Source organism: Equus caballus, chromosome 20 (assembly GCF_041296265.1).
Source record: "Equus caballus isolate H_3958 breed thoroughbred chromosome 20, TB-T2T, whole genome shotgun sequence".
Taxonomy (NCBI): Eukaryota; Metazoa; Chordata; class Mammalia; order Perissodactyla; family Equidae; genus Equus; species Equus caballus.
Window position 1 is genome coordinate 34889374 of NC_091703.1, and position 13868 is coordinate 34903241.

General features: G+C 42.5%; 1 long non-coding RNA gene and 3 other non-coding genes across 4 annotated transcripts; all 4 read left to right on the forward strand.

Annotated features, from left to right (window-relative positions):
• Positions 1-1695: 1695 nt before the first annotated feature.
• LOC100629578 (uncharacterized) lies at positions 1696-4423 on the forward strand. The gene is made up of 5 exons (XR_131549.5): positions 1696-2151; positions 2335-2374; positions 2605-2644; positions 3276-3476; positions 3668-4423. It is a non-coding gene; the product is annotated as an uncharacterized lncRNA (long non-coding RNA).
• LOC111769393 (small nucleolar RNA SNORD48) lies at positions 2429-2491 on the forward strand. Its single transcript, XR_002802386.1, has one exon. It is a non-coding gene; the product is annotated as a small nucleolar RNA SNORD48 (small nucleolar RNA).
• LOC111769391 (small nucleolar RNA SNORD52) lies at positions 3109-3176 on the forward strand. Its single transcript, XR_002802384.1, has one exon. It is a non-coding gene; the product is annotated as a small nucleolar RNA SNORD52 (small nucleolar RNA).
• LOC138919705 (small nucleolar RNA ZL8) lies at positions 3506-3588 on the forward strand. Its single transcript, XR_011430112.1, has one exon. It is a non-coding gene; the product is annotated as a small nucleolar RNA ZL8 (small nucleolar RNA).
• Positions 4424-13868: the final 9445 nt, after the last annotated feature.

Genomic DNA, 13868 nt, shown 5'->3' on the forward strand with positions numbered 1-13868 from the left:
AAAAAATACTGATGCCAGGCCTCTCCCAGGCCAATTCAGAATCTCTGGGAGTGGGCTAAGGTGTTGTATAGAATTAAAGCTGCCTAGGTGTTTCTAATGTGCAGCCGAAGTAGAGAAACACCCCTGAACCAGAAGCTACTCCTGATTATATTTTTAGAGGGATGGGGGCATGGGAGAGCGAGGACAGGAAGGTGTCAGTGCCTCCAGGAGCAGCAGCTGCTGGTAGGGCGCTTTCTGCTGTGAATGGGAGCCTGAAGGTTTGAAAAACCTTCAAGTGTTGATTCACTGGCAGCAGCAATGATAGAAGTTAGGGAAATCTCCAGCAACAGCTTACTAGGCCCAAAAAGAGACTTCTGAGGCTGGGGCAATCATGACTCTCAGTAGGGAAGTGGTTCATTAGGAAGCAACATCAGAATATGCCTACCTCTACACATACACATCTTGGAAGTTAAAGCAAAATCACTTTGCAACATCAGCCACAAGTGGAACTCTGCACCTGGGAGCCAAAAAATATATCAAACAAGTACTACCTACCGGATTCTTGGAAGAGATTTTTTGATAGAAGGCTGAAACCTTGGGGGAAGGGAGGGCAGATGGAAAGATAATTGCAGAAGAAAGTAAAAGGATGTATTTCCTGCACCCACCATGGCTGCCTCCCAAATTTTACTCTGTGGCTAAATTATGTGACTCAAAAAGGAGACTGATTGGGGCCAGGCCGGTGGCGTACTGGTTAAGTTTGCCCGCTCTGCTTCAGCGGCCCAGGGTTTGCAGGTTTGGATCCTGGGACTGCACCTACACACTGCTCATCAAGCAGGCTGTGGTGGCGTCCCACGTACAAAATAGAGGAAGATTGGCACAGATGTTGGCTCAGGGCCGATCTTCCTCAGCAAAATAAAAAAGAGAGAGAGAGAGACTGATTTTGTATGATTTGGAACCCCCAAATCAACCTGTTATATGTGACTTTCTCACAAAAGATGAAGAAAAAGACGCCAACATTCATCACCAAACACTATCCTCATTTATAAATGAAGGGGTACAAAATGGTCCAGGTAGGTGGGACTTAGCATAATATATGAGTTGATAGATTAAGGGCCAAGAGCAAATGACTAAGGAAGATTTCTGAGAGAGCAAAAACTGGTTACGGGAGATCATAGCCTGGCTGTTGCCACCCCACCCCAATTGGTTTACTTCCAAAGCTCCGTGACACATAGTGCTATTCCGAGCGTACTAAATACTTCCACCGTTTCTGGCAAACTCTCAGGCCATGCGCTGCCCATAAAAAGGACATGAAGAGTGGGGGACACCGGGAGTAGTTGTTTACAGGGTATACAGTTTCAGTTTTGCAAGATGAAACCAGAGATGGCTTGCACAACACTGTGAATATACTTAACACTACCGAACTGTACACTTAAAAAACGTTAGAATAGTTTTTAAAGACTTATCAAATTGTTTATTTTAAATATGTGCAATTTACTGTATGTTAATTATACCTTAATACAGCTATTGAAAAAAAAAAAAGACATGAAGCCTAATGTGCCTGACAGGTCTGCGGCCTCGAGTGGGGCTAGGGATTCAGATTTCGCTGGATAGACGGAGCGGGGTGACAGTCCCTCGGAGTGACCTGGACCCCAAGCTGGGACGGGTAATGACAAGGGAGGAGGCCACGCGTCATCATTCACGGACCCACACGGGACTAGACTGCCCCGGAGGCCGCTAAAGCAGAGCGCCCAGCTGCGCGTGCGTCCGACGGCGCCGGGGACTTTCTCCGGCCTGGCCAGTCAGGTTACCTGGGTTTTGATTTTCAAAATTCACAAAACATTTCCGAATATTTACCCAGAAGAGTGTGAAACATTCACTCATCGCCTCTCTTTCACTTTGCTTTATTCTCCTTTGGACGAACGATGGGGAAAATTCTGCGGATCGAGTCAGGCATCTAAGAAGGCAGCCATGCTCGTCAGGCCCCCTACCCCACGCCTCCATAAATAGCCCTAGTGCAGACATTTTTATTCTTTCTGTGAGATTAACTCGTTCGCGTGAGTCTTGTGAGCTCTGCAGTGTGCTTCGTGGCGGCTGCGAAATTTTCGCCACAGCGAGGCGACGGCGGCGGGCCCTGGCTGCCTGTGCCACCCTTGCGTAGCTGGCCGCGTGCAGGTACTTGGGGGCCCCGCTGGGTGAGGGGACCGCAGTCTCGGGCTGAGCAGGATGAACTACCATTACAGACTAGAGTTTCTGATGTCTCTGTGACGCCACTGCTTGAAACTGACCCAGCCCGAGGCAGGGGGAACTCAGCTGGGGTCGCCCCGGCCTTTGCTGACCCATTTGGTTTCTCCCCAGACTCCTGATCCCTCGCGGGCGGGTCCGCAGCGCTACGAGGGTAAGTGGATTGTGCGAGATGGCGTGCCTGGCAGTTGCCCTGGGGGAAGACGGGGACAATGATGACTCCAGGTGACTCTGAGTGTGTCGTTGACGACATCACCGCAGCGCGCTGACCACCCCCTTCCCCTAGGCTGGGATCCCTAGTGCCTGGTGCTTGGTGCTTGGGGGGAAGTTGATGGCCAGGAACCCGTATTACTCATTTATTCTTCTGTGTCATTTCTCCTGTAGTGGTTTAAGACGTCCACCGGTGTGTTATCTTTGAATAAAGGTGAGTATTAGGTTTGAGAGTGCTCCCAAGTGCCTCTCACAGACCATCTTGTCCCCAAGCTATCCCTTTCATGGGGCCCTATGGAGTCTGCCTGCTTTCTAATGAACACGTACAACAGTGCAAATATTTCACCTGGCAATTTTCCAAGGATCGCTCTTTGGTTTACATTTCTCTTGTGACCATTACTTTTTAAAAAATCTTTGGTAACTCCACCTGTTTTTTTTCTAAGCCTGGTTAAACCTGCTTCCTCCATTCCTTTTCTTACTGTAAACTTGCCTACATGCTGGGCCTCCTTGGTGGAGCCATTTTCTGCAGTTCTAAATTTATTTCCTACTTCTTTTCTCTCCCAAACTTCCCATCCCTGAACTCGATTGCTAGATCCTTGTTTAGATTAGGACCATTATGCTTGAATGCATTAGGTCTCTTCCCAGAATGGCTTCCCTTGATCCAGATCTCCCTAAATTGGGAATGATGATTTCTCAGACTAGAGTCTCTGATGCTGGTTCTGATGTCAAAACTTAAGTTCTGACTCATTTGGGGAACTGGATACTTGGGTCTTTGAGAAGGGCCGGAGGGATGGCTGTAACCTCTGCTTGTCCTTCTCATTTCTTGTCCTGTTTCATCTTGCTAGCATGAGAGCCCTGGAAGCCCAGCCAGGGGCACTGCCCCTTCACAGAGTTTCTGCACTAACCTGGTGGCTGAAGGGCTGAAGTTTAGAATTCACCCTCTTGGAGAAGTGCTGTTGGGATGCCTAGGTAATGGGTTCCTGCCACTTCATCTACAGGCTGTGACAAGAAGTGAAGAGCCATGCCCCTTCTCCCTGGCTAGAGTGGTGAGTCTCTCCCTGTTTTTCTTCCAGCCCCAGAGTGGTAATGATGACCTGGTTGGACTAGAGTCTCTGAACATTCCTTTGAGGATCTTTGAATCCACCTGATCCACTCTTATGCTTCCCCTTCTCCACCTTGTGTGTCAACTCCCAGTTGCCTGCATGGTTCTAATACTGTTCCTTTCATGAAATTTCAGGAGTTTGCTGACACAGAGGATGTCTTCTCTTTGGTGTTGGGCAGATCCTAGGAATTTACATCTTTTCTGGATTAACTTGAGCAACTGTCAACTTATTGGGGAAAAAACTGCCTAGAAATTTTGGGGAACTTAAATCGATTAACTTTCACTTCTTTACTTTGTCTTAAACAAGTACTTGGTTTTATCAAAAGGATTCCAATAAAATACTTTAAAGCAAATAAAAAATAGATGATGGTACAAAAAGATTTAGGGAGGTGAAAGGTAACCACCAGTGAATGAGCATCATCACATTTGATATCCAGCTGTACCTCTTTATAGCTCTGTACAAACAACAGAAACTAGGTTGTACACACGTGGACACTAATGTTAAGGATTTCTAGATTGGCTACCATAATATAATGTAGTAGATGTAAGTAACTAGCATTTAAGGTTTTTTTGATGTTAAACAATCTTAACACAGGCATCTAATTTGCCTTTTCATGAATTGGTGAAAACAGGTTTTCCAGATATATTTTAGAAGAATATGCTCCTACAGGTTGCCAGAGGCTGGAGGGAGGGAGAAATGGGGAGTTTAATGTTTAATGGGCATAGTTTCAGTTTTACAAGATGAAAAGAATTATGGAGATAGGTGGCGGTGATGGTTGCATAATATTATGAATGAATGTATTTAATACTACTGAACTGTACACTAAAAGATGATTAAAAGGGCAAGATTTATGTGTATTTCACCACAATAAAATTTGGAGGAAAAAAGCATATCTGTGTTCCTTTTTGTCACCATCCCAAAGGTGGTTCCCCACCAGCATGTACAGGTTTATGTTACTCTAAGACTGTATATAAATTACCCAGTTTCTGGTAGGGGGCGTTTAGGTTTCTCATCTTGCTGTGTACCGTCCTGATTCCCTGTTGTTTGCACCCATTTGAAGTTATGTGGTAGAATACATTTCCAGAACTAGAATTTGAGTCAAAGGATTTAGGCTTTTAAAACTTGATGCATACTCTGTTCAGAAAGTTGTACCAGTTTACGCCCAACATCAGTGTCATCTTGAGATTGCCTGTTTTTCCTATACCTGCTGTCGCCACTTCAGGTGGTAATACTTTTAGCACCAGTTGGTGTATTTATTCATCTTTTAAAAATTGGATTTCTTGTGCATCTGTTTTCCTACTGGACATTTCCAGCTTGGCCTCCACCACCTTAATGCATCAGCAAAGATTTTTCCCAAAAGGAGCTTGGTCTTTAAAATATGGCAGTTTAAAATAGGTAATAGTTTTTATTAAAATTCTTGAAATCCTTTATTTGACTCCCTGTTCGTTAGGACAAGAACCAGGTTAGTCTTAGCAGTTAAGGTTACTTTTGTGGAGGGGATTGGGACTGGGATGGGCTAGGGGTAGGAGGAGAATTGGGCATTTTACTCCATGAATTTTTGAATCGTTAACCACTGAGAATGTACTACTTCGTGATAAAGTCCCAAGCACAATTGTTTGGTTCTTGGCTGTCATTCTGGAGCATTGTCTTAGCAGCCACCATGTATCTTAGCACATAGGTCTGTGCTAGGCTTTTTACCTGCTTCACTTCATTGAATCCTTAAAAATCAGCCTTGCAAAGTAGATATTATCTATCCTGCTTTACAGGTGAGGAAAGGAAGGTTCAGGGATATTAAATAATTTGCTCAAGGTCACAGGAGTTACCAGAGTCAGGATTCAAATTCCTTTCTGTCTCCAGTGTACCCATCACCCAGCTTTAGAACATTACCAGGGCTTGACCCGTGGTCGACTGGCTAAGTTCCTGTGCTCCGCTGAAGGCGGCCCAGTGTTTCGTTGGTTCAAATCCTGGGCGTGGACATGGCACTGCTCATCGAACCACGCTGAGGCAGCGTCCCACATGCCACAACTAGAAGGACCCACAGCAAAGAATATACAACTATGTACTGGGGGGCTTTGGGGAGAAAAAGGAAAAAAATTAAAAGAAATCTTAACATTACCAATAACTAAAGCAAACCTGTCTTTGATTCAGTTTCCTTTTTTCTCCCTCCACTCAGGAAACCGCTTTATCATTTCCTGACTTTATATACCCTGAATGCATCCCTAAACAATATATTGTTTGGTTTTGTATCTTCTTGAACTTTATAAAAATGGATTAATTCTGATAGTAGTACTGCAACTTGGGGTTTTTTCATGTATTTTCCTGTAGTTATTTTAGATTCCATCCTTCCACACACATTTCTATTTTTATTTTGAGAAATTTTGTTTAGCTTGATAGCTGTCTTTGAATAGTGTATATGAGGACTTCTATTTGTAAGTGCATTTTTCTAGGGTGACAGTATCATACAAGAATTATAGGGGACTGGTTAAGATTCTGGACCTAGACTAACACAGCTGTTTAACTTTGGCCAAGTTACTTAACCATTCTGTGTCACAATTTCCTCATTTGTAAATGGATGAAAGAGTACCTACCCTTACAGAGTTGTAAGGTTAAATATATGTACATACACTTAAAAACAGTTCCTAGCACATAGTAAACCCTATTTGGGTATTAGCTACAATTATATTACTCCAAATAGCTAAGTTATTAACTTACGTAGCCTCATCAGTACCTCACCCACCCTCCCTTAATACTGGATATCTCTATTAGATGGTCAACTTCATTTCTTGCCCCCAGAGGTCTCGTCTGCATTCTTTTTTTTCCCCCAAGGGGAAGATTCGCCCTAAGCTAACATCTGTTACCAGTCTTCCACCCACCCACCCGCCAGCAAAGCTTGAGTACATAGTTGTGTATAGTTGTAAATTCTGGGGCTGGCCTGGTGGTGTAATGGTTAAATTCGTGTGCTCCACTTCAGCAACCCAGTGTTCAGGGGTTGGGATCCCAGGCATGGACCTACACACTGCTCCCCAAGCCATGCTGTGGGGGCGTCCCACATACAAAATAGAGGAAAATTGGCACAGATATTAGTGACAATCTTCCTCACCGAAAGTAAATAACTACTTCTGGTTCTGTGTGAACTGCCACCACAGCATGGCTAGTGACAGACAAGTGGTGTGGTTCCCCACTGGGAAACTGAACCTGGGCTGCTGAAGCAGAGCCCACCGAATTTTAATTACTAGGTCATCAGGGCTGGCTCTCTTCTGTATTCACTTGCCCTTATTTGTATGGTCCCAGTCTTCCCCTGGGTGCTGGGACCCTCCTTCCTGTGCCAGCCCCAGGTTTGGGGTATAAGATTGAGCTACAGCCATGGTGAAGATGGTCACGTGACCTTTTCTTTACTCCAGGCGTGGAAATCACTTTCTAGTCTTCTCCATTCTTGAGCCCCACAGCCTCTCCTAACAGGTGACAGCGATTTGATAAGACCTCCACCCCAAAACACTTATCTTTTCCTCTCCCCACCAGGCTCTAGGAGTGGAGCAACTTTAGAAGTAACCAGTCATCCCTCCCAGCTGACTGGGTGGATCTCCCCACAGCTCTCTGTGGTTACTCTGAGCAGAAACTGACCTGCTGTTTCAGCCACCACAGACAGCATCCCAGGGCCTGGCCTCAGCCTGTCATCCTGGGAATCCTCAGTGTGCTAGCCCCTCCAGACGATACCTCCACCCTGCCAGTTGCTCATGCCAGACCCCTGGAAGTCTGCTTGATTCCTCTTCTGTTCTCATGACAGTTGTGTGCTGCATTATGATGTTCTGGTCAATAGCAGACCCATATACGACGGTGGTCCATACCTGACGGTGGTCCCGTAAGATTAGTACCATATAGACTAGGTGTGTACTAGGCTATACCATCTAGGTTTGTGTAAGTACAGTCTGTGATGTTCGCATGATGACAAAATCACTTAACAATGCATTTCTTAGAACATATCCCCATCATTAAGTAACGTGTAGCTGTATATCCAATTTGTCAGCGAATCATGTTGGCACTACCTTAAAAATGACATCAGAATTGACTGCATCTCACACTTCCACTGCCATTCCACTCTGGCAGCAGCCACCATTGACTCACCTGGACAGTTCATGTACATGACTGCAACAGCCTCCTAACTGGTCTCTCAACTTCCACCCTTGCCCCGTTTCAGTCTATGTCCACACAACATCCAGAGGGTTCCTTCCAAATCATGATTTAGGTCTTGTCCTTCTGCTCAAAATCCTGTAATGGCTCCTGTTTCACTCAGAGTGAAAGCCAGGCTACAAGGACCATCCAACAAGGTCCTCCCGGTCTAGCTCTGTCATCTCTCTTGACCTCATCTACTCTCCACTCTGCTCCAGCCGCATGGCATAAAGCCAGGAGCTGGTGGGCACTCTTGTGTCGTTGTTCAGGGAATAAAGTTTTTGCCCACTGGCTGGGGTCACAGCCACATGCCTTGGTCTGTGGAGTAGACCCCTACTTGTGCCAACAGAGCTTGTAGATGTAAATTTGGGTTGTGAGGAAATTCTAGAGCTGAGAAATAAACTTAGAAACTGTTTTGGACATTGCTTGTGGGAATGTAACTTTATACAATCTCTTTGAAAAACAATTTGGCAATACCTACTAAATATGAGACACATTCTCTTCAACCTAGCATTTCCATTTCCGGTAATACACTGTAAACAAACTCATGTGCATATAAAGATCAATGCACACAAATGTCACTGGCGGAATCGTAATGGGGGAAAAAAGAGGAAACAACCCAAATGTTCTCCAACAAGAAAATGGATAAATTTTGGTATATTCATAAAATATAATACCATAGAGAGGTGATGTATTACATGCAGCAGTGGTATGACTAACATACCAGCATGAGTTAATCTAACATAATGTGAAGAAAAAAGGCAAGTCACAGAAGAATACATGTACAGTATGTAATGTTTAAAAACTTCTACAGCTGAACAATATGTTGTTTAGAGTTAGATATAATATAGTAAAAGCAGAAAGAGATGCATAGGATTGCTAACTGCTAGCTTCAAGAGAGTAGTTACTTGGACTGTGACAAGGGGGTGGCTAAGGAAAGTGATGCAGTTAAGGAGGTATACATGGGGGCACTGTGGAGCTCATGTATAATTTTTCATATTTTTATATGTCTGAACTATTAATAATTTAAAAACATGGTTTGGAATCTGAATTCTAAAGGATTGAGCAAAGGCAAAAACTAAATCACCCCACAGGGACACCTCCAGACTCCCGAGCTCACATATGGCGTCCCTTGGAAGACAACTGTTCCCAAGATGAGCCAGAATCCAAAACACAGGCCATCTACCCCCACAGGAACAAGTCAGCAGGCACAGTAACAGCTGACTTTACAGCTAAGAAACTCAGATAACAGCATGCTTGGAGGCTGAAGATGTTCAAAAAGACAAAGAAAAGAATTTAATCCATTGTGCAAGAACGGGACATTATAAAGAAAGAACAGGTGGATTTGAAAAAGAAACAAATGAAACAAGTAGAAATTCTAGAATTGAAATAAATGACTACATAAGAAACACAATAAATAGGTTAAATAACAGACCTATGAATAGAGAATTAGTGTATTGGAAGAAGAAATCATCTATAATGTGGAGCAGAGAAAACAGGTGAATAATATGAAAAGGAAGTTAACATGAAGGATAAAATGAGATGCCCCAACCTTTGGCATTGTTTGTTTAGAGCTGCCCTCACCACACTGGTTCCTTATAATGTAGCCAGAACAGCTGCAGGTGCCATCTTAACTCTGCCCAGTGGCATATGGGGGCATCTGGCTTTGAGCAGCTCTGGACCATCTGTTAGTTTGTTTACTGTGGTACTTTCTTGTCCATTAACATCCTACTTTTCCATGATTGTCTTGATTACTGTATTTCCCAAAGAATAAGGAAAGAGATTATCCTAAAGGTTAAAGTATCTGCTGACTTTTAAAATGTTAAATTTTATTGCCCTCAGTCAGGTGAATCTCAGGTGGAGGTAGGTCACCTTCTAGGCTGGCTATAGCTGTCATTAAACCAATTAAATTCTAAAGAATGTGGTGAAGATAAGGCAAGGCTGCCTACTTTTGCCGCTCTTATTTAACATCGTGTTGAAAGTCCTGGCCAGAGCAGTCAGTCAAGAAAAAGAAAGCGATCCAAATTTGAAAAGAAGAAATGAAACTGTCACTATTTGCAGATGGCATGATTTTATATATAGAAAACCCTACAGAATCCACAAAAAAACTATTAGGCATAATAAATGAATATAGAAAAGTTGCAGGGTGCAAAATGAACTTACAAAAGTCAGTTGTGTTTTTATACACTAACAACGAAATAGCAGACGGAGAAATCAAGAATACAATCATGAGGCTGGCCCCATGGCATAGTGGTTAAGTTCGCATGGTCCACTTCAGCACAAGTTGGGATCCTGGGCGTGGACCTACATACTGCTCGTCAAGCCATGCTGTGGGGGCATCCCATGTACAAAATTGAGGAAGATTTGCACTGATGTTAGCTCAGGGACAATCTTTCTCAAGCAAAAGAAAAAAAGGAAGATTGGCAACAGATATTAGCCCAGGGCAAAGCTTTCTCATAAAAAAAAAAAATGCAATCGCAACAGACAGAATAGAATGAAATACCTAGGATTAAATTTAACCAAAGAACTGAAAGACCTGTACACTGAAAACTATAAAACATTGCTGAAAGAAGTCAAGGAAGACACAAAGAAATGGAAAGATATTCCGTGCTTATGGATTGGAAGAATTAACATAGTTAAAATGTCCATGCTTCCTAAAGCAATCTACAGAGTCAATGCAATCCCTATCAAAGTCCCAATGATATTTTTCATGGAAATAGAAAAGAATCCTAAAATTTATATAGAACAACAAAAGACCCCGAATAGCCAAAGCAATCCTGAGAAAAAGGAACAAAGCTGGAAGTATCATACTCCCTGATTTTAAAATATACTACAAAGCTATGGTAACCCAAACAGCATGGTATTGAAACAAAAACAGACACACAGATCAATGGAACAGAATTAAGAGCTCAGAAATAAACCCGCACACCTATGGACAGCTAATTTTTGACAAAGCAGCCAAGAACATACAATGGAGAAAGCAAAGTCTCTTCAATAAATGGTGTTGGGAAAACTGGACAGTCACATGCAAAAGAATGAAAGTGGATCATTATCTTACAACATACATGAAAATTAACTCAAAATGGATTAAAGGTTTGAATGTAAGACCTGAACACAAAACTAGAATGAAAAACATAGGCAGTATACTCTTTGATATTGGTCTTAGCAGTATATGTTTTTGAATATTGTGTCTCCTCAGGCAAAGGAAACAAAAGAAAAAATAAATGGGACTACATCAAACTAAAAAGCTTCTGCACAGCAAAGGAAACCATAACAAAACAAAAAGACAACCTAACAACTGGAAGAAGATATTTGCAAATCATATATCTGATAAGGGATTAATATCCAAAAAATATAAAGAATGCATACAACTCAACAGCAAAAAAACTAACCCAATTAAAAAATGGGCAAGGGGCCAGTCTGGTGGCTCAGTGGTTAAGTTCACATGTTCCTCTTCAGCGGCCCGGGGTTCGCCGGTTCGGATCCCGGGTTTGGACATGGCACTGCTTGTCAAGCCATACTGTGGCAGGTGTCCCACATATAAAGTAGAGGAAGATGGGCACAGATGTTAGCACAGCAAAAAGAGGAGGATTGGAAGCAGATGTTAGCTCAGGGCTAATCTTCCTCAAAAAAAAAAAAAGGGCAAAAGATCTGAACAGACATTTTTCCCAAAAAGACATACAGATGGCCAACAGGCACATGAAAAGATGTTCAACATCACTAATTATGTTGTTGCAAATCAAAACTACCATGATGGGGCCGGCCAGGTGGCACAGTGGTTAAGTTCACAAGTTCTGCTTCTCCGCAGCCTGGGGTTCCCCGGTTTGGATCCAAGGTGCAGACATGGCACCGCTTGGCAAAAGCCATGCTGTGGTCGGCATCCCATATATAAAGCAGAGGAAGATGGGCATGGATGTTAGCTCAGGGCCAGTCTTCCTCAGCAGAAAGAGGAGGATTGGCAGTAGTTAGCTCAGGGCTAATCTTCCTCAAAGAAACAAAACAAAACAAAACTACAATGAATTATCACCTCAAGCCCATCAGAATGGGTATTATTAAAAAGACAAGAAATAAGAAGTGTTGGAGGGGCTGGCCCCACGGCCGAGTGGTTAAGTTTGCGAGCTCTGCTTCGGCGGCCCAGGGTTTCACCAGTTCAAATCCTGGGCACAGACATGGCACCGCTTATCAAGCCATGCTGAGGCGGCATCCCACATTCCACAACTAGAAGGACCCACAACTAAAAAGTACTGGGGGGCTTTGGGAGAAAAAGGAAAAAATAAAAAATTTAAAAAAAAGAAGTGTTTGAGAGAATGTGGAGAAAAGGGAACCCTCATACACTGCTTGTGGGAGTGCAAACTGGTGCAGCCACTATGGAAAACAACATGGAGATTCCTCAAAAAATTAAGAATAAATACCATATGACCCAGCTATTCCACTTCTGGGTATTTAGTCAAAGAATATGAAAACACTAATTCGAAACGATACGTACACCCCTACATTCATTGCAGCATTATTCACAACAGCCAAGACTTGGAAACAACCTACGTGCCCATCGAGGGATGAATGGATAAAGAAGATGTGGTATATATACACAATAGAATACCGCTCAGCCATAAAAGATGAAATCTTGCCATTTGTGAATACATGAAACGACCTTGAGGGCATCATGCTAAGTGAAATAAGTCAGATGGAGAAAGCCAAACACCATATTATTTTACTCGTGTGGAAGATTAAAACAACAACAGCAACAAACAAACACATAGATACAGAGAATACATTGGTGGTTACCAGATGGTAAGGGAAGGGAGTGAAAGGGGTAAGAGGGACACGTGTATGGCGACAGATGGCAATTAGACTTTGGTTGGTGAACACAATGTAGCCTACAGTGAAATGGAAATATGATGTACACCTGAAATTTATATAATGTTATAAACCAATATGACCCCAATAAAAAAAAAAAAGAATGTAGTGAAGATAGAGATGTCAGGCAATAATCCCCAGTTATATGCTGATGTCAGGTAATAAACCAGGGAGGGAGCTGTCTCTAAAGGGCCTTGCAACAACAGCAGGTGCCACCCTGGATCAGGGAGCCCTCCCATTTCCTAGTGGCGCACAGGGAATGGCTGTGCTCCACACTGGATTAATTTCTTCTAAAGGAGGCTAAGTAACTGTTATAAAAATTTACTTTTTAAACTTGTTATTATGAAACTTTTAAAATAGTAGGAAGAATAGTATAAAGAACACCCATATGCTCATCACCTAATTCCAACAATTGTCAACATTTTGCCATATTTGAAAATGTGGCAAAAATGTTAAATTATATTCTATTATAAAAATAGTAAATATATATTAAATTATATATGCATGTGTGTATATACATATATTCGGCAGACTCATTTCAAAATGAGTTACAGAGATCGTGACATTTTATCCCTAAATACTTCAGCATGCATGTCCACAACATAAGGACATTCAGCTACACATCCACAACACTGTTACCATACCTAAGAAAATTAACAGTAATTCCTAATATTACTTAATATTTAACCAGTATTCAAATTTTTTCAAATGTTCCCCAAATGTCTTTTATGGTAGTTGTATTTTTAAAGAGCTAGTATCCAATCAAGGATCAAGCGTGGTATTTTACTGTTACATCTTGTAATGCTTTTGATTCTAGAACAACCTCCTTCTTTGCCTCTTTCTGTGACGCTGATCTTTTGAAAAGACTAGGCCAGTTGTCTATGTTCCACAAGTTGGATTCGTCTAACTGTGCCCTCTTGATTTATTTATTTTTATTTATTTTTTAGGAAGATTGACCCTGAGCTACCATCCATGCCCATCTTCCTCTCTTTTATATGTGGGACGCCTGCCACAGCATGGCTTGATAAGCGGTGGGTAGGTCCATGCCTGGGATCTGAACCAGCAAACCCCAGCCACGAAGTGGAGCATGCAAACTTAATCACTGCACCACCGGGTTGGCCCCCTTCTTTTGATGTTTTTAACTTATTCCTCAATCTTCTGCATTTTCTTTAACCTGGGAGTTACACCCAAAGACCTAACTAGATTCTGGTTACATGGTTTGGGCAAGAATACTTCATGGATGACACTATGTATTAGTTTCCTGTGGCTATTGTAACAAATTATTATAAACTTGCTGTCTTAAAACAATAG